A 26,388-nucleotide genomic window follows, 5' to 3' on the forward strand; every position below is an offset into this window, starting at 1 on the left:
GTGAATCTTGTAGATCAGGGGTGGGCAAACTACGGCCCGTGGGCCGCATGCGGCCCGCCAAAGGTCTTTATGCGGCCCACCAAGATCAATGGGGGGGGGGGGGGGGGGGGGGGCTGTTGGGTTACTTACTGGTATAGGGTGGATACGTTGACTTGAGTAGGGTGATCATTGCTCGGCACAACATCGAGGGCCGAAGGGCCTGTTCTGTGCTGTACTGTTCTATGTTCTATATGAGGCGCCCAGAATCATAACCGTGTGAAGTAATTATTTTACTTAATATACTATGCGGCCCTTTAAAATTGTGAATTTCTGAATGTGGCCCTTGCACGGAAAAGTTTGCCCACCCCTGTTGTAGATGGTACACACGGCTGTCCACTGTGCATCGGTGGTGAAGGGAGTGAATTTTTTAGGGGATGGGGTGCCAATCAAGCGGGGCTGCTTTGTCCTGGATGGTGTTGAGTTTCTTGAGTGTTGTTGGAGCTGCGCTCATCCAGGCAAGTGGAGAGTCCATCACACTCCTGACTTGTGCCTTGTAGATGGCGGACAGGCTTTGGGGGAGTCAGGAGGTGAGTTACTCACCACAGGATCCCCAGTCTCTGACCTGCTCCTGCAGCCACAGTACTTATCTGGCTGGTGCAGTTCAGTTTCTGATCAATCGTAACCCCCAGGATGTTGATGGTGGGGGAGTCAGTAACGGTAATGCCATTGAACGTGCAGGGGAAATGCAATACATTCCAGCCATTGACACTACACTCCATAAAAACACTCACGGATGAAATGAAAATCGCTTATTGTCACAACGTAGAACATACAGGGCAGAAGGAGGCCATTCGGCCCTTCACCGACCCACTTAAGCCCTCACTTCCACCCTATCCCCGTAACACAATAACCCCTCCTAATCTTTTTTGGTCACTAAGGGGCAATTTATCATGGCCAATCCACCTAACCCGCAATCTTCAGACTGTGGGAGGAAACCTGAGCACCCGGAGGAAACCCACGCACACACGGGGAGAACGTGCAGACTCCGCACAGACAGTGACCCAGCGGGGAATCGAGCCTGGGACCCTGGAGCTGTGAAGCCACAGTGCTAACCACTTGTGCTACCATGCTGCCCAAAGTAGGCTTCAATGCAGTTATTGTGAAAAGCACCAAGTCGCCACATTCCGGCGCCTGTTCGGGAATTTAACCGTGCTGCTGGCCTGCCTTGGTCTGCTTTAAAAGCCAGCTACGTAGTCCCCTGTGCTAAATCAGCCCCTAATTGTGATTAACCGAAATGTGACATGATTACATTTGGGATGTGATTAACCTGAAGAGGGAATGGGGGAAGGTGCGGTGAGGAATACGGAAAGGGGATTCAGAGTAAATGTGGGAGAGATTGAGATGGGGGAAAGACTTGGAGGGAGAGGGAAGTGAGCAGAGGCCTCAGTATTGGTGAAGGTGAAGTCTAGAAGGCCCTGGCGCTTGTTAGCGAAGGTGGGGGTGGAAGGAGGGGTTTGAGGAGATGGATAGAAAGGGAACTCGGAATCCATTTGCAGGTCAGGGGCTGGTTTAGCACAGTGGGCTAAACAGCTGGCTTGTAATGCAGAAGAAGGCCAGCAGCGCGGGTTCAATTCCCATACCGGCCTCCCCGAACAGGCGACTAGGGGCTTTTCACAGTAACTTCATTGAAGCCTACTTGTGACAATAAGCGATTATCATTATTATCACAGTTTATTGGGTGTAGCACGAGGCATCATGGAGATTGATCGGTTTGCCAACTCTTCAGAAATGGCAAGGAGTCTGCAGGAATTGAAGATCAAACCCCAGGACACTGCGAGATCATAAGACCGTGAGGCAGAGGAGCAATATTAGGCCATTCGGCCCATCAACTCTGCTCCGCCATACAATCATGGTTGATGTTTCCCCCCATCTCCATTCTCCTGCCTCCTCCCCAGAGCCCCTGGAATGGTCGCGAAGTGCGACCTTGGAGAACAATCACAAATTGACAGAATTGTTCAGGAGGAGGCCATTCGGCCCATCCGTGCCTGCCCCGGCTCCCCAAACGACCATTGTGACTTAGCGCCGTTCCTCTGCCTTTTCCCCGTACCCCTGCACATTGTTTCCATTCAAATAATCATCTCACGCCCTCTTGAACGCTTCGACTGTACCGGCCTCCAGCACACTTCCACGCATCCCACCTTCATCGGCCCGCTAAAAGGGTTGGTGGTGTTTTTTTTTTATTGCCATTTTCTTTGAACATTTCTCAATACCGGATCTAAAAGTATTGGAAATTGGCGTTAAAAAAGGCTGTCTGGGAGACAGTCAAACATCACCCAATTAGGTAATGGCTCTCTTTGCTTTCCGATGGGTGTAGGAAGGCCGGACGTCACACGGGCGGGTGCGTTGGCTGAATAATGGCTGGAGCGTGGCGGGGGGGGGGGGCGGGGGAGAGGGGGCGGGGGAGGGAGAGGGGGGCGGGGGAGTCATGTGATGGAGCCTCCAGGAAGACATTTAATCTCGGGGGGGGGGGGGAGCCTCCCCCCACGCCCTCCCCCCACGCCCTCCCCCCACGCCCTCCCCCCACGCCCTCCCCCTACGCCCTCCCCAGTCCTCTAACAGCCCATTATGCAAGTTACTGGGCGCGTCCCGGGTTAAACCCCCACCCCAGGGATCGCGGGGAGGAAGGGGAGAGACGATTAAACACAAGACAAGGAAGGGCTGGTAATGATTCATTAGAGAACTCGGTCATGGGAATCGATAATTTCACAAGCTGCGGTGGATAATTGATGCCCTCTCGGCCTTTAATAGCTCTCAGCCTGCCAGTGGCTGCCTGCCAAAGCCGCTGATGTGAACGCACCGGACAGAAGAGACTTTGGGAGCATTGTGAGCCGCAGCAGTCGGCTCGAGAACCGGGCAGGTGGGAGTTTAATGCGGCAAAGTGCAAAGTGGTTCACTTTGGTCGGGAGCAACAGAGGAGAGGCGATACAAAATAATGGATACAAGTTGAAAGGGCTGCAGGAGCAGAGGGAGCTGGGGGTCGACAGGCACAGTTCATTGAAGGTGCCAGGACAGGCTGGGAAAGTGGTCCTCGAGGCAGACGGGACGCCAAGAGAGCAAAAGCAGGGAGATCGTTTGGAGAGAACGTTTGTGGAAAACTGGGTTCGAGACTGGTGCACTGGATGAGGAACTTCAGTGACATGGAGAAGTTGGGCCTGTTCGCCTTAGAGAAGAGAACATTAAAGAGATTGTGGCACAGCGGTTCGATATCACAAGGGGGTCCGGACAGAGTAGTTTAGAAGAAACTGTCCCATATGGGAGAGGGGAGAGGAGGGGGGGGGGGGGGGGAAGGGGCGTCTGGCTGGAGAAAGAGAGGGAGATTGAAGAGAAAGACTGTAAAGGAGACAAGACAAATAAAACGCACAATGAGAGAAAAAGATTCCATTAATCAGGGAGTGGCGAGCACTGCTGCCTCACGGCGCCGAGATCCCAGGTTCGATCCCGGCTCTGGGTCATTGTCCGTGTGGAGTTTGCACATTCTCCCCGTGTTTGCGTGGGTCTCGCCCCCCACAACCCAAAGATGTGAAGGTTAGGTGGATTGGCCACGCTAAATTGCCCCTTAATTGTAAAAAATGAATTGGGTCCTCTAAATTTATAACAAAAAAAAAATTAATCAGGGAGTGAGGGAGAAATGTGTGAGAGGCCGTTCAGAGAAGATTAATACCAGGAACGGGTGGGTTGTCTGATCAGGAAAGGTTGGAGAGGTTAGAATTGTATCCGTTGGAGTTTAGAAGAGTGAGAGGCGGCTTGATTGAAACAAAAGATCCTGAGGGGTCCGGACAGGGTGGGTGTGGAGAGGATGTTTCCTCTTGTGGGAGAATCGAGAACTCGGGGTCACTGATTAAAAATAAGGGGTCGCCCATTTAAAGCATAACAATAATAATCTCTATTAGTGTCACAAGTAGGCTTACATTAACACTGCAATGAAGTTACTGTGAAAAGCCCCTAGTCGCCACATTCCGGCGCCTGTTTGGGTACACAGAGGGAGAATTCAGAATGTCCAATTCACCTAACAAGCACGCCTTTCGGGACTTGTGGGAGGAAACCGGAGCACCCGGAGGAACAGCGTAGACACAGGGAGAATGTGCAGACTCCGCACAGACAGTGACCCAAGCCGGGAATCGAAGCCGGGTCCCTGTCGCTGTGAGGCAACAGTGCTAACCACTGTGCCTCGGCGATGAGGAGAACCTTTTCTTTCAGACGGCCGTGAGTCTTTGGAACCCTCTTCCCCAAAAGGCAACGGAAGCAGAATCTTTGCATATTTTTAACACAGAGGTGGAATCATAGAGCTTTGCAGCACACAAAGAGGCCCTTCGGCCCAGCATGTCTGTGTCAGCCATCAAGCACCCATCTAGTGTAATCCCATTTCCCAGCACTTTGTTGGTTGCCTTGTGTGCTGTGGTGCTTTGAGTGCTCATCGAAATGCTTCCTAAATGTTGTGAGGGTTCCTGCCTCCACCGCCCTTTCAGGCAGCGCGTTCCAGATTCCCATCATCCTCTGGGGGAAAAGGATTTTCCTCAAATCTTCTCTGATTCTTCTGCCCCTGACCGTAAATCCCTGCCCCCTAGCATTGACACCTCAACTAAGGGAAAAAGAGGGCGGCATGTGGCGCAGTGGTTCGAACTGGGCCTGCGGCGCTGAGGACCCGGGTTCGAATCCCAGCTCTGGGTCACTGTCCGTGTGGAGTTTGCACATTCTCCCCGCGTCTGCGTGGGTTTCACCCCCATAGCCCAAAGATGTGCAGGGTGGGTGGATTGGCCACGCTAAATTGCCCCTTAATTGGAAAAAAAAAATAAACAAAATAATTGGGTACTCGAAATTTATTTTTTTTTAAAAGAAAAGAAAACTAAGGAGAAAAGTTCTTTCCTATCCACCCAATCCCCCATAATTTGGACACCTCAATCAGGCCCTTCCCTCAGCCTTCTCTGCCCGAAGGAGAATAACCCCAGCCTAACCAGCCTCCCTTCATAGATTCGCGCTAAACAAAGGGGTGAAAGGTTATCGAGGGTAGGCCGGAAAGTTACAATCCGGTTAGCCGTGACCTTATTGAATGGCGGAGGCGATTTGAGTGGCGTATCCTGCTCCTAACTCGTATGAAAGGCAGAGAGAGACACACACACACACATTCGGAAAGATAGAAAAGATAGAGGATGGTACAGAGGGAAAAAGCAGTGAATGGTCAGAAAATAAACGGAAGCGGAGCAGAGGCAGACAGAGCGATGATTAAAAGGCCTGAGCTCAGTGGCCAGACTATCCAATTATATCACAGTGACACTGGAAGGCTACTTTTCCCCAGGGCTCCGCAATCAAACATTTCCCCTAAACTGACCTCAAACCCCTCGACTTGGGACACCGTGCATCTCGAACGTAAACATCTGGGACCTATCTCTCCTCTTCACAGATACAGGCAGATGTGCTTTTCAGCACTTTTTGTTTGTGTTCCCCCCCCCTCCAGAGACTGGTCAGGCTGGGGTTGTTTTCCTTGGAGCAGATGAGGCCGGGGGTGTGTGCGTGATTGAGGTGTACAAAATTATGAGGGACATAGATAGAGTAGACAGGAAGAAACATTTCCCTCGAGTTGAGGACTGAATGACCTAGGCGCACAGATTGAAGGTCAAGGGGCAAGAGACTTAGAGGGGGATTTGAGGAAAAACATTTTCCCCCAGAGGGTGCTGGGAATCTGGAACTCACGGCCTGAAAGGGTGGTAGAGCAGGGGGAAACCCTCAACATTTAAGAGGCATTTCGAAGGACTTGAAACACCGCATTACACAAGGCCACGGACCAAGTTCTGGGAAATGGGATTGGAATCGATAGGTGCTTGATGGCCAGCACAGTCACTATGGGCCGAAGGGCCTCTTTCTGTGCCGTAAAACAACGGCTTGACGTCTCAGAAATTTTGTGCCGCTTGCAATTTCCTTTACCTTGATTCCTACATCTTTACGGTTTGGGATATGTAAGGTCTTAAGAAAATGTACTGAGTAACTTTGGATACTAACCCGCAATGAGATTTTATGGTGCCGTTTTTGATTCTGTATATTATTACACTTGTAAATAAACCTGACCAAATTGATTTAACCTGTTACCTTTGGTCTAGTAACGTGACATTTTACATCTTCAGATCTGCGGGAAGAGCGTTAGTGGCCATTGTACGTCTGGGCGAAGCTGGTGACTAATTCTACACCCGGGTACATCTATCCGCATGCAGATTGAATAAAGGGCTCTGAATCATTGTCCGTTTATGGGAATGGACTGCCTGGTCTACAAATCAGCAAGAAATGCCACATAATAATTGAAAGACATTCTGTTCAAGAGGAATTTAGCTCCCTGTCATTGTCTGTAAGTCACTCACATGTTACGAATACTCACCCCTTGCCCCCAACCCTACCCACCCCTTCCCCAGGTCATGGCTTACCTGAACTAGGGCGGCTGTCGGTCTCCGGCTCCCCACCAGACGTCTGGGTCGCCTCCAGTCGGAGGTCGTTGACCTGCCTCTCCAGTTGCTGGAGGGGGGTGACAAACGCAAGCTCCTGGCGTCTCAGCCCATTCTGGGGGCAGAAAGGTGGGTGGAAGAGCAGGGAGAGAGGAAGACATTGTTAGATACGGCGTGGTCACATCACCCAAATTACTGCACATAGGCCGCAATAAGCTGGACCTTGAAAGGAAAGAAGTTGCATTTATATAGCACCTTCCACTTCCTCAGACCGCGAGACATCAGAGCAGAAGTAGGCCATTCAGTCCATTGAGTTTGTTTCGCCAATCAATGCGATCATGACCGATCTGATGTGATAATCCTCAACTCCTCTTTCCCGCCTTATCCCCATAACCCTCGATTCCCTCACTGATTAAAAATCTGTCTCAGCCTGGAACACACTTCGCGACCCGGCCTCTACAGCTCTCTGCGGTAAAGAATTCCACAGATTCACTCCCCTCTGAGAGAAGAAATTCCTCCTCGTCTCTGTCTGAAATGGGCGACCCCCTCACTCTGAGATTCTGCCCTCTGGCCCCAGACTCTCCCACAGGGGGAAACAACCTCTCAGCATCGACCCTGAGAATCCGATATGTCTCAATAAGGTCGCCTCTCATTCGTCTAAACTCCCACTGAGCACAGGCCCCGACCTACTCAACCTCTCCTCATAAGAAACTCCCTCTGTACCCGGGATCAACCGAGTGAACCTTCTCTGGAGATGCCAAGGTGGTTGACAGCCAATGTAGTATTTTCAAAGTATCTTCAATGTAATAAGAATTCCAAGTTGCGTATGTCTATATCTTGGCAGAGAATGGGTTTTGTCTCGTGTAGGCTATTGTTACCTTGGCCTTGTACTGGAAGGCCTAATGGAATACTGAACCACACAGACTCGGGAGGTGTTCAAGGTCCGATTTTATCCTCGGACATGTCACAGTGGGTAGCACCCTAACTGGCGAAGTAGAAGGGCATGGGTTCAAGCACCCCCCTTGCACCTCACCCCAACAACCCCCCCCCCCCCCCCCCCCCCCACCCCGCAGTGAACACCCTGAGCACAGGAGTGAGTGAGTGATGTCTTCCTTTCAAATGGGAGTCTGCATTTCCACGGTGGTCAGCCCAAAACCCTCTGCGTACCGACATAAGAAATGGGAGCAGGAGTTTGGCCACTCGGCCCTTCGATCCTGCTCCGCTATATAATAAGATCATAGCTGATCTGACTATGGTGATATGCATCACTGTAAATACACAATGGGCACTGCAACTAGGTAAACACTAGAGGGAGCACCAGAGACACCATGACACACGGACATTCAACCAATAGGTCAGTAAGATAGGACACAACCAATGGGCAGTCAAGGCACACACAGAGGTGATACTGCCACAAGGGGGCTACCCATATATAAGGACAGGGCACACATGCTCTTTCTCTTTCCATAGACGACACTCGGAGAGACAGGGGAAGATCAGGAGCATCACACCCACCACATGGCTTAGAGCAGACTGGTTAGTTAGACTGAGTTACTATAGCAAGATTAGCAGGACAGTCGAACTCAAGTAGGAGAATTGTTAACTGTTCAATAAATGTGTTAAACCTATCTCCAAGTCTGAACCTTCCTTTGTCAGAGTATACATCAAGGAAGCAGCTTATGCTATATAAAGAAGCATAGCACAACACTGACTGGGGTTCCAATATCCGGAACCGTCTCCCCGTAACATTTGACTCCCTTGTCGATCAACAATCTAACAACCCCGACTATTGTAACAATCCCAGTTGCCGTTATAATGGGACGGGAAGATTCCAGAATGGAACCAGCGTCGGGCCACCCCAAAGGTGCGGAGGACTCCGCACCTTTAGGGGCTAGGCCTGCCCTGGAGTGGTTGGCGCCCCGCCGGCTGGCGTGAAAAGCCTTTGGCGCCACGCCAGCCGGGGCCGAAGGGACTCCGCTAGCCGGCGCGAGTCCACGCATGCGCGGGAGCATCAGTGGCTGCTGTCGTCATCCCCGCGCATGCATATGGGGGGGGTTCACCTATGCGTCGGCCATTGCGGAGGCTGACATGGTCGGCACATAGGAAAAGAGTGCCCCCATGGCACAGGATCGCCCACGGATCGGTGGGGCTTCGGCCCATCGCGGGCCGGAGAATCGCCGGGGGGGCCGCTGTGAGCGGCCGCTGACCAGTGCGGCGTGATTCCCGCCCCCGCTGAATCTCCGGTGCCGGAGAATTCGGCGGCCGGCGGGGGTGGGATTCACGCCGCCACCTGGCGATTCTCCGACCGGGAGGGGGGGGGGTCGGAAAATCCCGCCCCAGGTTTTCTTGATGACACTTTTAAACAAAGCTTCCGCTCCACTTTTAGCAGTGAATCCAGTCCTGGATTTTACACGAACCCCTTTTAGGATTTCCTTTGTCTTAACTACTTTTATACAAACCCCACAAATTGAGCCACTGATTTCCACAGTTATAGCAACGCACGTTCCACAGGCTGTCGTAAGATCTCACAAGCCCGAAAATCACTTCAACATCTTTCTGGCGTCTCAGCCTTCTTCTCAGCTCGGTCTGTCTTTACTGAACAGTGCTCTTTTCTAGTACCTTTAACTGCAGACTTCTTGGAAATTTCCCTTCATTTCTCTAGTTTCCTTAACTAGCTGCTCTTCAGATCTCTGCACTTGGTTTTTTAACCATTACTCCATGGTATAGCTTTTCTTCTAGCAAAGCTGAGAGAGATGTTCCCTCTCTCGTCTTCTAAACTACTTCTAGCAGAGCTGTGAGTGCTGCCTTCTCTCTCACTGCCTATATCCAACTGCAATCAAAGTAACTAAACTAAAGCTTAAAAGATTCCCTACCTTAAAAGGCCTCAGTTGCTAAGCAACACCCACTTTATTTATTCTTCTCACCGTAGCCCTCTCTAAGCATAATAGAAACACAGTTAGAACTTAACCAACGCCCACACATACAAACACCTTTGTTCAGCAAGACGTTTTACCCTTCTAGGCACAGAAACATAAATTAAACTCACTAAAAACTCTCTCTTATTTCTAATTTTAACAACACACATATAATCCTTTGAAACGACCTTTGTTTTCCTGACACTATATTCAATGACCCAGTCCCCACTGATCTCTGGGGCAGAGAATTCCACACACCAGCCAACGATTTACTTTTGGAAGTGCAGGCTATCCTCGTCATTGGGGAATCAGGAGCAATCAATTTTCACCCAGCAAGTTCCCACAGAAAGGAACGAAAGATGTGACCTGTTTCCGATACTGGTCATCAAGACACTGGGGAGAGCTGCTCTTGCTCTTCCATGTAGCATCGTGGCCCTGTGTACAGTCAGATGTCCCTTTCGAACTCTCTCTTCCACAATTCTCATTCCATGATGACTTATGTGGAGGGGCTGGACGTGATTAGCACCAAACTATCTATAGTGAGCACTTGTGTGAGTTTGAGATTGTGAATGTGAGTGTGTGTGACTGTATATGTGAGTGAGTTTATGTACATTTGTGGGTCTGTATGTGTCAGTAAGTAAAGAACATAGAACATACAGTGCAGAAGGAGGTCATTCGGTTCATCAAGTCTGCACCGACTCACTTAAGCCCTCACTTCCACCCTACCCAATAACCCTCCTAACCTTTTTGGTCACTAAGGGCAATTTATCACGGCCAATCCACCTAACCTGCACATCTTTCGGGACCTGTGGGAGGAAACCAGAGACATGGGAAGAACGTGCAGATTCCGCACAGACAGTGACCCAGCAGGGAATCGAACCTGGGACCCTGGCGCTGTGAAGCCACAGTGCTATTCACTTGTGCTACCATGCTGCCCCTTAGAATAAACCATTCGCCTGGTCTACACTGCAGTTATTATTTATGCGTGGAATGTGGGTGTGATTGGCTCGGCCAACATCAAGTGGCCATCGCTAATTACCCTCGAAATGAGTGGCTTTTTCAACTATTGATGCACAATCAATTGTACAATGATTCAGGTTGGATACAACTGAGGCTTTATTGCAGTAAGATGTGTGGCCTCCCACAGCAGCTGGCGAAATGGCTGCTGAATAGAGGACATGCTCCTCCTACTGGGCGGAGCCAGCCGGCAGGGGCTACCGGCGAACCTGCAGTACAGGTCCTACCTTACATCACCTAATACAGGTGTAACAGTGGTTTACCACAACTATTTGGGGGAGCATTTTCAGAGTTAACTGGTCACGGGTCACATGTAAGCCAGACCGGGTAAGGACGGCAGATTTCCCTCCCGACAGATGGGATTTAAGGCACAAGTGTACATAGAAAATAGAAGCAGGAGGAGGCCATTCGGCCTTTGAGCCTGCTCCGCCATTCATTACAATCATGGCTGATTATCGCGTTCAATACCCCTTAATTCCTTTAGCCCCAAGAGCGATATCAAATTCCTTCTTGAAATTACACAAAGTTTTGGCCTCAACTACTTTCTATGATGATGAATTCCACAGATTCACCACTCGCTGGGTGAAGAAATTTCTCCTCACCTCAGTCCTAAAATGTTTACCCCTTATCCTCAAACTATGACCCCTAATTCTGGATTCCCCATCATTGGGAACATTCTTTCTGAATCTACCCTGTCTAATCCTGTTCAAAGTTTACAAGTTTCTATGAAACATGAGTATGTGTGTGTTTGTGATTCTGCGTGAGTGAGTGCGTATGTGTGAGAGGCGATCTGTGCATGTGTGTCTGTGAGTCTGAGAGAGGGAAGTGCGTTTGTGTGAGAGGCGATCTGTGTGTGTGTGTGTCTATTTGTGATTCTGTGTGGGCGAGGGTAGTGTGTATGTATGAGAGGCGACTCTGTGTCTGTGAGTCTGTGTGAGCGAGGGAAGTGTGTATGTGTGAGAGGCGATCTGTGTGTGTGTGTCTATTTGTGATTCTGTGTGGGCGAGGGAAGTGTGTATGTGTGAGAGGCGATCTGTGTGTGTGAGTCTGTGAGCGAGGGAAGTGTGTATGTGTGAGAGGCGATCTGTGTGTGTGTCTATTTGTGAGTCTGTGAGTGAGTGAGTGTGTATGTGTGAGAGGCGATCTGTGTGTGTGTGTGTCTGTGAGTCTGAGCGAGGGAAGTGTGTATGTGTGAGAGGCGATCTGGTGTGTGTGGGTGTCTGTTGTGAGTCTGTGAGCGAGGGAAGTGTGTATGTGTGAGGCGATCTGTGTGTGTGTGTGTTTATTTGTGAGTCTGTGTGAGCGAGGGAAGTGTGTATGTGTGAGAGGCGATCTGTGTGTGTGTGTCTGTGAGTCTGTGAGCGAGGGAAGTGTGCATGTGTGAGAGGCCGATCTGTGTGTGTGGTCTGTGAGTGTGTGAGCGAGGGAAGTGTGTATATGTGAGAGGCGATCTGTATGTGTGTTTCTGTTTGTGTGTTAGGGGTGTATGTGAGAGTTTGTGTGTGTGTGCAAGTAAGTTGTGTTTGGGTTGTGGGTCAGGTGTGTGTGTGAGACTGAGAGTGTGTGTGAGTATATCAGTGTGTGTGTGGTGTATCAGTGTGTGTGTGGTGTACGAATGAGGTGTGTGTTTGCAAGATCTGTGTGAGAGAGTGTGTGTATGTCAAAGAGAGAGAGAGAAAGAGTCAGAGTGTGCCTTTGTGTGAGTGCAAGAGTGACAGGTGTGCAAGAGTGAGCGGCGTGATTGTGAATGAGGGTGAGTGTCAGGGCTGTGTATGTAACAAAGTGAGGGATGTGTCGATACAGTTTCCTCCGCAAGTCCCGAAAAGGACGTGCTGTTAGGTGAATTGGACATTCTGAATTCTCCCTCAGTGTACCCGAAACAGGCGCCGGACTGTGGCGACTCGGGCTTTTCACAGTAACGTCATTGCAGTGTTAATGTAAGCCTACTTGTGACAATAAGATTATTATTATTATTACAGTGGAAGGGAAGGATTAAGCCTGGCTGCAATGCACCTCAGGGTCAATCAGCTGACTGCCACTCACTCCCCAGACTCACAAACGAATGGCGGTGGGCATGGATGGAATGTGCCAAAGGGTGGTTCAAGTGATGATGCAGGCCTTGGCCCCAGCAGGAACTGATGCTCTCAGGAGAGGATGCGAATGGGGGTGGACAACAAGCAAGTGAAAACAAAGTGGGAAAGACCTTTTTTGCCCAAGAGCAAGTAAGGCCATCTGTCACTCCCTGACGCCCGCATTGTTTCCAGGGGTCAAAATTTAAACCTATTCCTATTAGTAAGTGTGGCAAACCTTTAATCGAAAGCCATCGTACAGCTGCTCATACCCACACTGATGTCTCCTAATCCAATAGCTTGAGTCACTATGGACAACGCACGTCACGTGACCAGCGTGAGCAGACTGCGGATGCGCCGGGGGAGGGGGGGGGGGTGACTGAAGAACAAGGTCGAAGGTCAAGTCCATCAATTTCCACACCTATCAGCCAATTGTCGAGAAGTCATTATGCTATTCAATCGGAATGCTGAAAGATTTGTCCACCTCGCTTCTGGCAATTGTCAGGGCCTTTGTTCTGTGAAAGGAAAGAGAAAATTCCGCTTCTCCAGACACTGAGCATTGAGAAAAGTTCCGCTTGGAGCCGTCTTAATTATTCCTCTTCTTGGGGAACCCCGAGAAGGGTCAAGGCCCATTATTCAGGGCAGCGACAAAGTTGCGTGTGAATTGGGGAAGAGGGGGCAAGTCGGACAGGGGACGATTTAGAGATGGGGAATGACTCCAAGGGGGACGGGATGCGCGACGAGGGGAGGGAAGGTTGACTAACACGGAATCTTGGTGAGTGAATGTGCCAGGCCAAAAAGGCCTTGCATTGCAAGCAAGACGGAGAAACAGACTGAATAATGAATGACTGGCAATCTGTCTCCACAACTCACATTTTCATCGCACGTGAGAGAGAGAGAGGGAAACAATGCAAATGCTAATCCACTCCACTCGCTTATCTCAGGAACTGACGCACTACTGGATGAGTTACTCCATCGGACTGTGGCAGGTTGGAGGGGGGTGGAATGGGGGAATGGGCCAAGGCGCGCAGAGGGAAGGAGGGAGGGATGGTTGAGAAGCGGGAACCCAATGAAAGGATGGAAGGACTGAAGGATAAGCCTCAAGAAGAGAGCAATTGAAGCTCGCTCCTGTCCGTCAAACTAAAATCTGTTCTTTGCCCAAACATTGACTCCCTCAACCACCGACTCACCGTGTGTGCCATCTGCAAGATGCACTGCAGGAACTCACCAAAACCAACATTCTTTTAGACAGCGGCTTCCAAACGCACAATCGCTGCCATTTAGAAGGACAAGGGGCAGCAGATACCTGGGGACACCACCACCTGGAGGTTCCCCTCCAAGTCACTCGCCGTCCTGACTTGGAAATAAATCGGCCGTTCCTTCGCTGTTGCCGGGTCTAAAATCTTGGAACTCCCTCCCTAACAGCACAGTGGGTGTACCTACACCTACCTGGACTGCAGTGTTACAAGGCGGCAGCTCACTGCCACCTTCTCGAGGGGCAATTAAGGATGGTTCTAACCAGCCACGCCCACATCCCGTGACTGAATTTAAACAAAACCAGGCTCCTCTTTCTCCCTCAGGTATGGTCTCTTGTGGGGTAGTTTCTGTCCCCATCCATGGCCAAATATATCTCCCTCGACCGCCATCAACAAGACAGCACGGTAGGACAGTGGTTAGCACAGTTGCTTTACAGCTCCAGGGTCCCCAGGTTCGATTCCCCGCTGGGTCGCTGTCTGTGCGGAGTCTGCATGTTCTCCCCCCCCCGTGTATGCGTGGGTTTCCTCGGGTGCTCCGGTTTCCACCCACAGTCCAAAGATGTGCGGGTTAGGTGGTTTGGCCGTGATAAAATTGCTCTTAAGTGTCCAAAAAATGGTTAAGTGGGGTTACGGGGAAACGGTAGAGACGTGGGCTTGAGTAGGGTGCTGTTTGCAAGGGCCGGTGCAGACTCGATGGGCCGAATGGTCTCCTGCACTGTAATTCTTACTTGACATATTGTAAGGACGGCCACGGCACGGCGGGGCAGTGGTTAGCACTGCTGCCTCACGGCGCTGAGGACCGTGTTCGAATCCGGCCCCTGGGTCACTGTCCGTGTGACGTTTGCACATTGTCCCCATATCTGCGTGGGTCTCACCCCCACAAACCAAAAAGATGTGCAGGGTAAGTGGATTGGCCATTCTAAATTGCCCCTTAATTGGAAAAAATATAATTGAGCACGCTAAATTTGAAACAAAAAGAGTCTCGGAGCCTACCTCAAACTCGCTACCTTCTGAACCCTCCATCTCTGGGGCGCTGCCGAGGTCAATTCTGGCAGGTCCAACCAGCTCGGCCCATTGATGGGCCTCAATGCTCCACGAGGCCACCCATCCGATGAAACCTTACAAACCCCCACATCCATTTGACTGACCTCAATCCAACTCGGAATGACTAAATCATCCCTTTCCATTCTGCTGATGCCTACGCCCTTTAACAAGAACCGGATTTCAGAGTTAACAGCGTACAACAACCCTGGGAGCTCGGGGGCAGCCCCGCACACCCCTTATATACCAGCGACTGTTACCCAGTGGAATAAGAATAGACCAAGGCCAGGGTTTCACCACCCCCATGTTTCCCCTGGCATTGGACGAGGCAGGGCGTTGCGGTTTACTTCGGCCACAAAATTACGGCCTTTGAGCTTCCGTTTTGAAGCCTATCCTGAAGTAGATGATTTTATTTTTCTTCTTTTAAATGGGCTGTTAATGCTGGACTGTTCACAGACCAACGTTGTGGCATTGCCTACAGAGAAAGGGAGAGAGAGATATTTAATCTGTCAAAGGAAAATATGTTGCTATTTTGGGAATTTATATAATGAATAAATTGAGGCCCGGAAGGGCTGCAATTTTCTCTCTGGTTCAGCTTCATTCTCCTAATCCTGCCAGGAACAACTCCCTCCGTCACTGCAGCCAGGGTTGTGGTTTGCAATCATTGACTCCAACCCACACCAACGTGCTCACTACTTAGCTGGTCTCTGAAGAGACAGAAGCTAAATGAGCCATATAGTACCCTCGGTTTTATGAACAGGAGTGTGGTTGGAGTACAAGAGTAAGACAAGAGTCAGGATGCGTATGGATAAGGCACAAGTTGGGCCTCACCTAGAGGCTGCGTCCAGTTTCTGGGCGCCATATGTTTTTTGAAAAAATAAATTGAGAGTATCCAATTCATTTTTTCCAACTAAGGGGCAATTTAGTGTGGCCAATCCACCTACCCTGCACATAGAACAGTACAGCACAGAACAGGCTCTTCGGCCCTCGACGTTGTGCCGAGCATTGTCCGAAACTAAGATCAAGGGGCGCAATTCTCCCAAAGGGAGACAAAGTGCTGACGCTGGAGTGAAACCCGGAGTGTTTCACTCCAGCGGAGGCCGCTCCTAGCCCCCTATTCTCCCCCCCCCCCCCCCCCCAGGGGGCTAGGAGCAGTGACGCGTGAATTTTGCGGCGCCAGGCCTTGACGATTGCGTCAAAGCGGCGCGCCGGGAAGAAGCGCGGCCGGCGGCGCCTAAGTGATGTCAGCAGCGCATGCGCAGGTTGGCCGGCGCCAACACGCCACCATGCGCAGTGTCGTTTCTTCCCTCCCACTGCCCCGCAATGGCGTGGCGGCTTTCATCTTACGGGGCGGCGGATGGGAAAAGAGTGCGCCTTTTAGAGACGCCGGGCCCGACACTAGATGGGGCAGCCGATCGCAGGGCCAGACACCCTCCTGAGCACGCCCGTGGTGCTCAATGCTCCATCCGCCACCCACAGGGCCCCACACACCGCTTTCTCCGGGTATTCGCGCGCTGTTCACGCCGGCAAGCGACCAGGTTTGGTTGGCGCACGCGCGTGAACCGGTCGGGTTCGGCAGGACCGCTCGGCCCATCCGGGCCGGAGAATCGCCGGTCGCCGTTAGAAATGGCGAGTGGCGATTCTCCGAACGGCCTGTCGCAAAACGTGACATTTTGGGGGGGGGTGGGAGAATCGCGGGGGGTGCCAGGGCGGCGTGGCGTGATTCGCCCGGCCCTCCCGCGATTCTCCCCACCCAGCGTGGGGGTTCGGAGAATCGTGCCCAAGCTATCCCCACTCCCTGCCATTCTGGTGTGCTCCACGTGCCTATCCAATAACCGCTTGAAAGTTCCTCAAGTGTCCGACTCCACTTATCACAGCAGGCAGTCCCTCTTTGGGTTGTGGGGGCGACAACCCACGCAAACACGGGAGGGAATGTGCAAACTCTACCACAGAAGTGAGCCAGAGACGGGATCGAACCTGGGACCTCGGCGCCGTGATGCAGCAGTGCTCACCACTGCGCCAACATTGCTGCTCCGTTGGGCGCCCTACTTGAGGGAGGATGTGAAGACGTTGGAGAGAGCACAGAGGAGGTTCACCAGAATAATTCCAGGGATAAAAAGCTGTAGCCATTGTCGTGATATGCTTATGCACAGTAATGTATATAGTTATCTCTCACTGCAGATAGTCATCTATCTGACCTCCGGCCAGCAGGTGGTGATAGAGATCCACCATGTGACTCCAGAGATCCGGCAGTTGGTACTAAGTCGTACCGGAGGACAATCGCATTAGAGGTCGCTCCAGGACAACTCACTTATTCGCACCGTTTGTGCTATAGTTGTAATTATCGAGAGAGGGAAGTTTGATTGCTGTTTGAAAAGAGCGGATGTACAAGGTCACGTGGATAAGGCGGGGAGAGTGGAACAAGGCAGACTGCTTTTTCAGCGAGCCCGACTCAATGGCCAAATGGCCCCTTTCTGCACTTTAAAGATTCTGTGAAGCAGCTCTTGTTACGATCGGAGAGGGGAAACCATTAACCAAAATAACCAAATTTACTGAGTGTCCCGCAAATGAAGAAATGCCCAACAAATTTCACTTTTACTTTAGCACGAATCAGAACAGACAAATGATACTTCAAATAAATCTCACTTCAAATAGCTGATGCAACAAAGAATGTTTCTCACACAACTACACACATTCCCCTTTACCATGTAGGTCATTTTTTGAACACAAGAACATACAGTGAGAAGGAGGGCCATTCGGCCCATCGAGTCTGCACTGACCCACTTAAGCCCTCATTTCACCCTATCCCCACAACCCAAGAACCACTCCTCACCTTCTTTTGGTCACTGAGGGCATTTAGCGTGGGCAGTCCACCTAACCTGCGCATCTTTAGACTGTGGAGGAAACCAGAGCACCCGGAGGAAACCCACGTACACACGGGGGAGGATGTGCAGACTCCGCACAGGACAGTGACCCAATAGGGAATCGAACCTGGGACCCTGACGCTGTGAAGCCACAGTGCTAATCACTTGTGCTGCCATTTTTCCAGAGTTTCTTTTCAATCTGACCAACCAATAACACCCCAGTTTGGCCACTTCTGGTAAACGCGCAGCTCTTTAAAGTCTCTGAGCTATCACACAGCCTTCCAGGTTTTAGGACTTTTTAGCAAGCTCACATACTGCCTCCAAGAGTATCTGGGTGCTGATCACCTCTTCCCCTAGCTCTCCTGTTGCCAGACCACGGCTTTGATCTGTCAACTTCCTTCCTGTTGGTACTGCGTCCAACTCAAGGCTGCCAGGTCACATGATCAGCATCTTAATAATCAACAAAATGCAATTGATCCCTTTAGAATGATTAAAAGTCCTTTTCAACATTCTCAGAAACCATAACAGATTCTGCAGGGCATTTCAAAGATATCACAGATTTCCTTACTGTACAGCTTCCGGGTCAAGTTCGCTGAACATTATCTTCCTTGGGTGAATGCTTCGCCATGGAAGTTTTCATTGCAACAGTGCTTCAAACTGCAGCAGATTATTAACCTCGTGAACACTTAACAACTAGGATCAGGCTCAGCTGAGGTAGCCCCCATGCCGTTGAGCACCATCTTGTCTTAACAGGTCGTGAGGCCATTCAGGTGAGCGACTGGGTGACTGCCCAGGAAGTGTACACCAACCAGAGGTGGCAAAATCTTAACATTTACGTCCAAGGACAAGGCCCATCAGGCCTGTGTTGGCCACCTCTAAATGGTGGCTTATCTCAATGGTCTCTTTGTGTTGAAGCATACTTTGTTCCCAGAACTCTTGCATCTCTTCCCTCCTCCTTCCTGCTTTGATCTTCCAGTAGAATCCTCAGTTCTTACCAATGTGCCCATGGAACCATTCGAAAACACCATCAACGACGGGCCCAGTCAACATCTTCCCTAATCTAGACCCTCGTCGGACTCTCCCTTAACCTTCTCTGCCCATTATGCCCGAAGCTTGGAGGGTTCTGGCAGGTGTTTGCCAAAGCAGTATCCACGGTGTTAGGTACGCGGGTGGTGCCGAGTCCCGAGGTGGCGATCTTTGGGGTGTCAGAAGACCCGGGAGTTCAAGGACTGAAAGAGGCCGACATTCTGGCCTTTGCCTCTCTGGTAGCCCGGAGACGGATCCTGTTAATGTGGAGCGACTCGAAGCCCCCGAGTGTAGAGACTCGGGTTACCGACATGGCTGGGTTTCTCAGCCTCGAGAAAATAAAGTTTGCCTAAAGAGGATCAATGCCTCGGGTTCTCTCGGATGGTTGGCAACGTTCGTCGACTTTCTTGGAGAAATTTAAAAATGTCGGCAGTAGCAGCTTTTTGAGAAGGGGGGGGGGGGGAGGGTAAGTGTTATTTATGTATTTCATGTGGTTTGTGAAGATAGAATCAATTGGGGAAATGTCTATTTTTTCACCATGTTAATGTTTAATGTTTACTGTTCTTTTTCTTTTATTGTTATAAAATTTTACAAATACTTCAATAAAAATATTTTTTAAAAAAAACCTTCTCTGCCCAGGTGAACATAAGAAATAGGCTATTGTGTACACAATTGTGTATTCAGCCCTTCGAGCCTGCCCTGCCACGCAGCATTTGCGGCTAATCTGCAATCTCACTATCTCCAGATGCCTCGATTTCCTTACCATCCAAAAACCTATCCACTGTCTGTGCGGAGTCTGCACGTTCTCCCGGTGTCTGCGTGGGTTTCTTCCGGGTGCTCCGGTTTCCTCCCGCAGTCCAATGATGTGCAGGTTAGGTGGATTGGTCATGATCAATGCGTGGGTTTATGGGGATAGGGCAGGTGAGTGGGCCTAGATAGGGTGCTCTTCCGGAGGGTCAGTGCAACTCGATGGGCTGAATGGTCTCCTTCTGCACTGTAGGGTTTCCATGGATTCTTGATTTGATCTACTCAATGACTGACCAACCCACAGCTCCTTGGGGTAGAGAATGCCAAAGATCTGAGTTGGGTTACCAACCCTCCAGGATTGGCCTGGAGTCTCCAGGTATTGAAGATAAATTTATAGGACGCTGCTGTCTGCAACCCTGAAGAAAGATTGTCGGGGTGTCATTTTGGTCATTTTCTCTCAATATTTTTCTGTTCACCGGACATAAAAATATTGCAAATGAGGTCAAAAAGGCTGTTTGGCCGACAGTCAAACATCATCCGATTGGGAAACGAGTCTTTTTGCTTTCTGATTAGTGTATGGAAGGCCGGAAGTCTCAAGGACGGACGTGTTGGCCGAATAACGGCTGGAGCGTGAGGGGGGCAGGTCATGTGATGGAACCTCCAGGAATACATTTAATTGCAGTCGGCAACCTTACTATTGAGCGAAGAAATTGCGCCTCATTTCAATTCTAAATGATCGGCCCCTGATCCTAGAACCGTGTTCTAGATTCCCCAACCTCTCAGCAACGACCTGTTAATTCAGCACCTTCAGGATTCGATGTTTGTACTGGATCCTTTCCTCATTTTTCCGAATTCCAGGCGGATATCGGCCGCGTCGACGCCATGGGTCGCAGCCCTCGTCCCGGGAGACGGTCGAGCGAACGTTTGTTGAACTGGCTCAAGGGCAAGGGGACCAAAACTGCCCACACCCACCACAAACAAAATTGAGTCTGCACGTTCTCCCCGTGTCGACGTGGGTTTCCTCCGGGCGCTCCGGTTTCCTCCCACAGTCCACACCCACCACAGGCAAAATTGAGTCTGTTGCCACTGATTCCCCTCCCCCCTACCCCGATTCCAACTCCAATTTCTCAATCTTCATTCGTAAAATCTCCATCCCATAATAAAGACTGGAGGAGGAGGGGCTTGGGGAGGAGGATGGGGCGAGTGGAGGAGTGAGAGATGTTTAAAAATATTCCTGAAATTGTTCTTTAAGATTCCCTCTCAAATGTTCGGAGTGTTTAAGGCTGTCTCCCGGCTTTCTCCATAGTTGGGACAGTGTGAAAGCAGCAGGCAAACTTAATCGACAGACAAGAATGTATCTGACCTAAACTCCTCCCTCCCCCCCAGATCCGTCTAGACAGCCGGTGTGTCGCTCGTTGATCGACATTCTTGTCAAGTCTCCATGTTTTAACCATCTGTCTTCCGCTGTCTAAGACACTGTCTAATCTCGACAGGGAAAGATTACCCGACCATCAACATTCACTAAATTGTCTGTGACACTGGTCCAACACAAAAAAAAAGCGTCTCTCATCCTGAACAACGCCAACACCCCCCCCCCTTCACCTCGTCCGCCCCACACCCACCCACCCACAATTCTGCTCGCCTTCTCCACTCAGTCCCAGAAGTTAGTCAGGAGAACGTGCATCAGATCTGGAATGAGGTTGCTTTTACGGCTGACTAGATTGTGTAAGTAATTGAATCCAACGTCATGGGGAGCCACTGTCGTTAACAGAACTAGTACCACTAGTACCACACTGTCCCACTCTCAGATACCAGCTCCTCCATCACTAACACACACTGTCCCACTCTCAGACACCAGCTCCTCCATCACTAACACACACTGTCCCACTCTCAGACACCAGCTCCTCCATCACTAACACACACTGTCCCACTCTCAGATACCAGCTCCTCCATCACTAACACACACACTGTCCCACTCTCAGATACCAGCCTCCATCACTAACACACACACTGTCCCACTCTCAGATACCAGCTCCTCCATCACTAACACACACACTGTCCCACTCTCAGATACCAGCTCCTCCATCACTAACACACACTGTCCCACTCTCAGATACCAGCTCCTCCATCACTAACACACACTGTCCCACTCTCAGATACCAGCTCCTCCATCACTAACCACACTGTCCCACTCTCAGATACCAGCTCCTCCATCACTAACACACACTGTCCCACTCTCAGATACCAGCTCCTCCATCACTAACACACACACTGTCCCACTCTCAGATACCAGCTCCTCCATCACTAACACACACACTGTCCCACTCTCAGATACCTGCTCCTCCATCACTAACACACACACACTGTCCCACTCTCAGATACCAGCTCCTCCATCACTAACACACACACCGTCCCACTCTCAGATACCAGCCCCTCCATCACTAACACACACCGTCCCACTCTCAGATACCAGCTCCTCCATCACTAACACACACTGTCCCACTCTCAGATACCAGCTCCTCCATCACTAACACACACACTGTCCCACTCTCAGATACCAGCTCCTCCATCACTAACACACACTGTCCCACTCTCAGATACCAGCTCCTCCATCACTAACACACACACTGTCCCACTCTCAGATACCAGCCCCTCCATCACTAACACACACACTGTCCCACTCTCAGCTACCAGCTCCTCCATCACTAACACACACTGACCCACTCTCAGATACCAGCCCCTCCATCACTAACACACACACACTGTCCCACTCTCAGATACCAACTCCTCCATCACTAACACACACAAAGACACACACACAGAGCCTTGATGAAAACATATAGGATCCTGGGGGGGGGTACTGACCGGGTGGATGTGAAGAGGTTGATTTCTCTTGTGGGAGAATCTCAAACTCGGGGGTCACTGTTTACAAATAAGGGGGTCACCCATTTAAAATGGGGATGAGGAGAAATATGTTGTCTCAGATGGTCGCGAGTCTCTGAAGACTGGAGAAGCAGAGCCTTGAAGATTTTTAAGGCAGGGCCGGTAGAGTCTTCGTAAACAAGGAGGTGAAAGGTTGGCAGGGAGTAAGTGGGATTCAGATCTGAGGTGATTTGCAGATCAACCGCGATCTTATCAAATGGCGGAGTCGGTTCGAGGGGCTGAATAGTCTCCACCTGTTCATTGTTCATTCAGCACCTGGTGGGAATTTGAATTCAATGAATAAATCTGGACTTGCTATTCTCATAATGGTGCCCATGGCAACAATGATAAAACACCATCAGGTTTAGTAGTGTGGTTGAGGGAGGGAAATCTGTCACCCTTACCCGGTCTCACCACCATGTGGACCTCAGGTCCACGGCAATGAGGCTGATCTGCCCTCTGAAATGGGCTCGCAAGCCACTCAATTAAAGGGCAACACAGGATTGGTACAAAGGCTGGGCTTGCCAAGCGAGGCCCAAATCCCATCAGAGAACTTTTTCCCCGCTTCCCGATTCCGAATTCGGGTGGACCATCTGTGCGGAGCCTGCACGTTCTCCACGTGTTACGTGAGTTCCTCCGGGTGCTCCGGTTTCCTCCCACAGTCCAAAGGTGTGCAGGCGAGGTGGGGTTACGGGGAGATAGGGTAGGGGAATGGGCCGAGGTAGGATGTCCGTTCAGAGGGTCGGTGCAGATACGATGGGCCAAACGGGCTCCTTCTGCACTGTAGGAACTCGAGAAAATATCATCTTCACCGCCAGGCCTTGTCCCACTCTCAAATTCCAGCCCGTCTCACTCCTAATCGTGGTGTACGCTGTAAAGCCAGGGATTATTCGCCCGATCCTGCACTGGTATCATTAGGGCTGATGAGTTCCTTCCTGTCAGCTTGTCTCTGAATCCTCTGGAGTACATCTTGTAGAAAACAGACCTTCAATGATTTTCCTAATGAAGCGTGAATCATCGAGAAAGGTGACTCACTGTAGAATTGCTGATGTATTCTGGATGTTTGTGAAGCCACGCTCTCCCTTTCAACTTTGGCCGTCTCTTGCCTTCTTATATTTTGTGCGAGATGTGGGAACGGCTTTATCTGAGGAGGGACAGCAGCGATCGTCGGGGGTTGGGGGGGGGGGGGGGGGGGGGGGGGGTGGGTGGGGGGGGGGGGTGACCACTGCCTCCGCGGGGCGTGGGACCCCTTTGGAAATTTCATCACTTGTTGAGTGGGGAAACCCAGCGACGCCTCACGAGCAGCAACGAGGCACAGGACCTGTGTATATGGTGGCAGCACATTCAGAGGCCTTCTGGGCCTGTCATTGCTCCTGGACCTACGCTCGTGCTGGACTCCCTCGAAGACAGGATACCCCTCATCTCCCCCCGACCCTGCTGCTGTTTACTGAAATAACAGAAACAATCTTTCACCATCTCCGAACGTGCCACATTGCTTCACAGCCAATCAGTTACTTTTCGAAGTGTAGTCACTTGTCGTCGTTGACGAACCTTCGGAGGCCAATTTGCACACAGCAAGCTCCCAGTGACCGTCATGTGCCAGAGGGTGCTTTTTGGCGCCGCCTTTTTGGCCCCGATGTTTTGGCGCCTTTTTTTGGCGCTCAGTTGTTATGGCGCTCATTTTCTTGGCCCACCACGGTTTGCCGCCAAAATTAAAATTAAAGCATGTAATAAACCTCCGTTAGTAACCTCAGAAAGCCCGTGTATGTGTCCCACAAGAGGCAGCCCCCCCCTCTCTCGCACAGGCGCCCCCCCCTCTCTCACAGGCTCCCCCCCCCCCGTAGTCCTTAGAAGCCTGAATAGTCTATAGAATCTAGTTATTTAACTTCAATGCCGAAATTATGAAAATATGAGGCGTGTGTTAGGTGGATTGGCCATGCTAAATTGCCCGTAGTGTCCTAATAAAAGTAAGGTTAAGGGGGGGTTGTTGGGTTACGGGTATAGGGTGGATACGTGAGTTTGAGTAGGGTGATCATGGCTCGGCACAACATTGAGGGCCGAAGGGCCTGTTCTGTGCTGTAATGTTCTATGTTCTATGTGTTGGCGTTGGTAGATTGCGGAGCGTGCAGCCCCTGTCCGGGAACAAACTGAGAGAGAGCTCTTTGTTCCCGGACAGGGGCTGCAGTGGCTGGTTTACTACTCTACATACATACGAGTGCTGTGTGTGACCTCTTGATTGAACCTGAAATCGCTATTGATTCGAGCTGTCAGAGAAGGACAGAACATAAGAATCCACAGACAATAAAAACTACTCACGGGATAAGAAAGTCAGCAACAAACTGAGAGAAATTAACTCAGTAAACAAACCAGACTGTTGGATTCCTGTTGGCGGCGTCAAAAAGGCCAACGCCAAAACAGGTGAGTGCCAAAAGGTCGGCGCCGAAAGGTCGGCGCCAAAAGGGCGGCGCCAAATGGTGCCATTCCCTGCCAGAGGACAGATAATTTGGTTCTGTTTGTGATGCTGATTGAGGGATGTAGGCCAGGACTCCGGGGAGAAGGCCTCTGCTCAACATCGAGATACCATTCTGCGGGATTCTTCATAGCCGAGGGGACATAGGCTCATGCGTACAAGCAAAAGGTAGCAGCTCAGACAGTGCGGCACTCCCTCAGTACTGCGCTTAGAGATGGCGGGTTGAAATGTCAGGAGAGGGAATACAAACAATCTTCTGGCTCGAGAGACAATGCGCCAACAACTGGGCAAAGCTGGCATGGGGGAAGAACAAGACCTGATTCTTTCTCTCCCCTTGCTTGCCAGTATTAATGACGCCTGTCTTCACCAAGAGGGGAGGGTCAGGATCCATGCCTGTTGGTCAAGTTATCAGTAACACACATAGAACATAGAACAGTACAGCACAGAACAGGCCCTTCGGCCCTCAATGTTGTGCCGAGCCATGATCACCCTACTCAAACCCACGTATCCACCCTATACCCGTAAACCCAACAACTCCCCCCCTTAACACTTTTTAGGACACTACGGGCAATTTAGCATGGCCAATCCACCTAACCCGCACATCTTTGGACTGTGGGAGGAAACCGGAGCACCCGGAGGAAACCCACGCACACAGGGGGAGGACGTGCAGACTCCACACAGACAGTGACCCAGCCGGGAATCGAACCTGGGACCCTGGAGCTGTGAAGCATTTATGCTAACCACCATGCTACCGTGCTACACAGCTGCTCACTTTGCTTTGAGTGGTTACTGAGGGTCCCCGAGGTTAACCGCACTATCACGGCTGCCTCTGGCGCGGCTCAGCCAGAGAGGGTTACACAAGAAGTGCCAACCAGCTAAATGTTATTCCAACAGGACAAGAAAGAGGAGGGTCTGTGAGAGATACAACAGCTCAGCACAATGGGAGGCCAAACTTAAATAAATAATATCTCCCCGCAGGACACGTTTCATCCTTATTTAGAAAATAATGTGAGAGCAGCCAGTGACTGTGGTTAAATATAGAAATAGCACTTTATTAACTCCAATCAACAGGAGCCATGTTCCATCTGGCCCAGAGAACAAGGCCATAGTTACAGATTGAGGGGTTAATTGGGGGGGGGGAGGGGTGGTTTATATATGAAATAACAGATACCAGGAGTGAGTTACAGACTGGAATCTAATCGAGGGGTTCGGGGTGTTTTATATAGAATAACAGATACCAGGAGTGAGTTACAGACTGGAATCTAATCGAGGCGTTTGGGGTGGTTTATATATAGAATAAAGATACCAGGAGTGAGTTACAGACTGGAATCTAATCGAGGGGTTCGGGGGTGGTTATATATAGAATAGCAGATACCCGGGAGTGAGTTACAGACTGGAATCTAATCGAGGGGTTCGGGGTGGTTTATATATGAATAGCAGATACCCGGGAGTGAGTTAAGACTGGAATCTAATCGAGGGGTTGGGGGTAGTTATATACAGAGAACAGATCGGGAGTGAGTTACAAACTGGAATCTAATCGAGGGATGTCAGGGTGGTTTATATATAGAATAGCAGATACTGGGAGTGAGTTACA

At 50.6% G+C, this 26,388-nt stretch overlaps 1 protein-coding gene and 1 long non-coding RNA gene across 3 annotated transcripts in view; one reads left to right on the forward strand and one right to left on the reverse strand.

The window, feature by feature from the left end:
• The window catches only part of LOC119957861, a 29,362-nt gene extending 11,876 nt beyond the window's left edge, over positions 1-17,486 (forward strand). The window contains exons 2-3 of the long non-coding RNA XR_005458935.1: positions 6,156-6,373; positions 16,947-17,486. This is a non-coding gene — a long non-coding RNA (uncharacterized LOC119957861). The remainder of the gene's footprint in view (positions 1-6,155; positions 6,374-16,946) is intronic.
• Positions 1-26,388, reverse strand: part of LOC119957860 (dapper 1-like) — a 73,756-nt gene that overhangs the window by 7,252 nt on the left and 40,116 nt on the right. For both annotated transcript variants that reach the window (XM_038786018.1, XM_038786017.1), the window contains exon 2: positions 6,450-6,582. The gene's annotated coding sequence lies outside the window, so the exon portion shown is untranslated. The remainder of the gene's footprint in view (positions 1-6,449; positions 6,583-26,388) is intronic.

Source organism: Scyliorhinus canicula, chromosome 27, assembly GCF_902713615.1.
Source record: "Scyliorhinus canicula chromosome 27, sScyCan1.1, whole genome shotgun sequence".
In the NCBI taxonomy this organism is placed as follows: domain Eukaryota; kingdom Metazoa; phylum Chordata; class Chondrichthyes; order Carcharhiniformes; family Scyliorhinidae; genus Scyliorhinus; species Scyliorhinus canicula.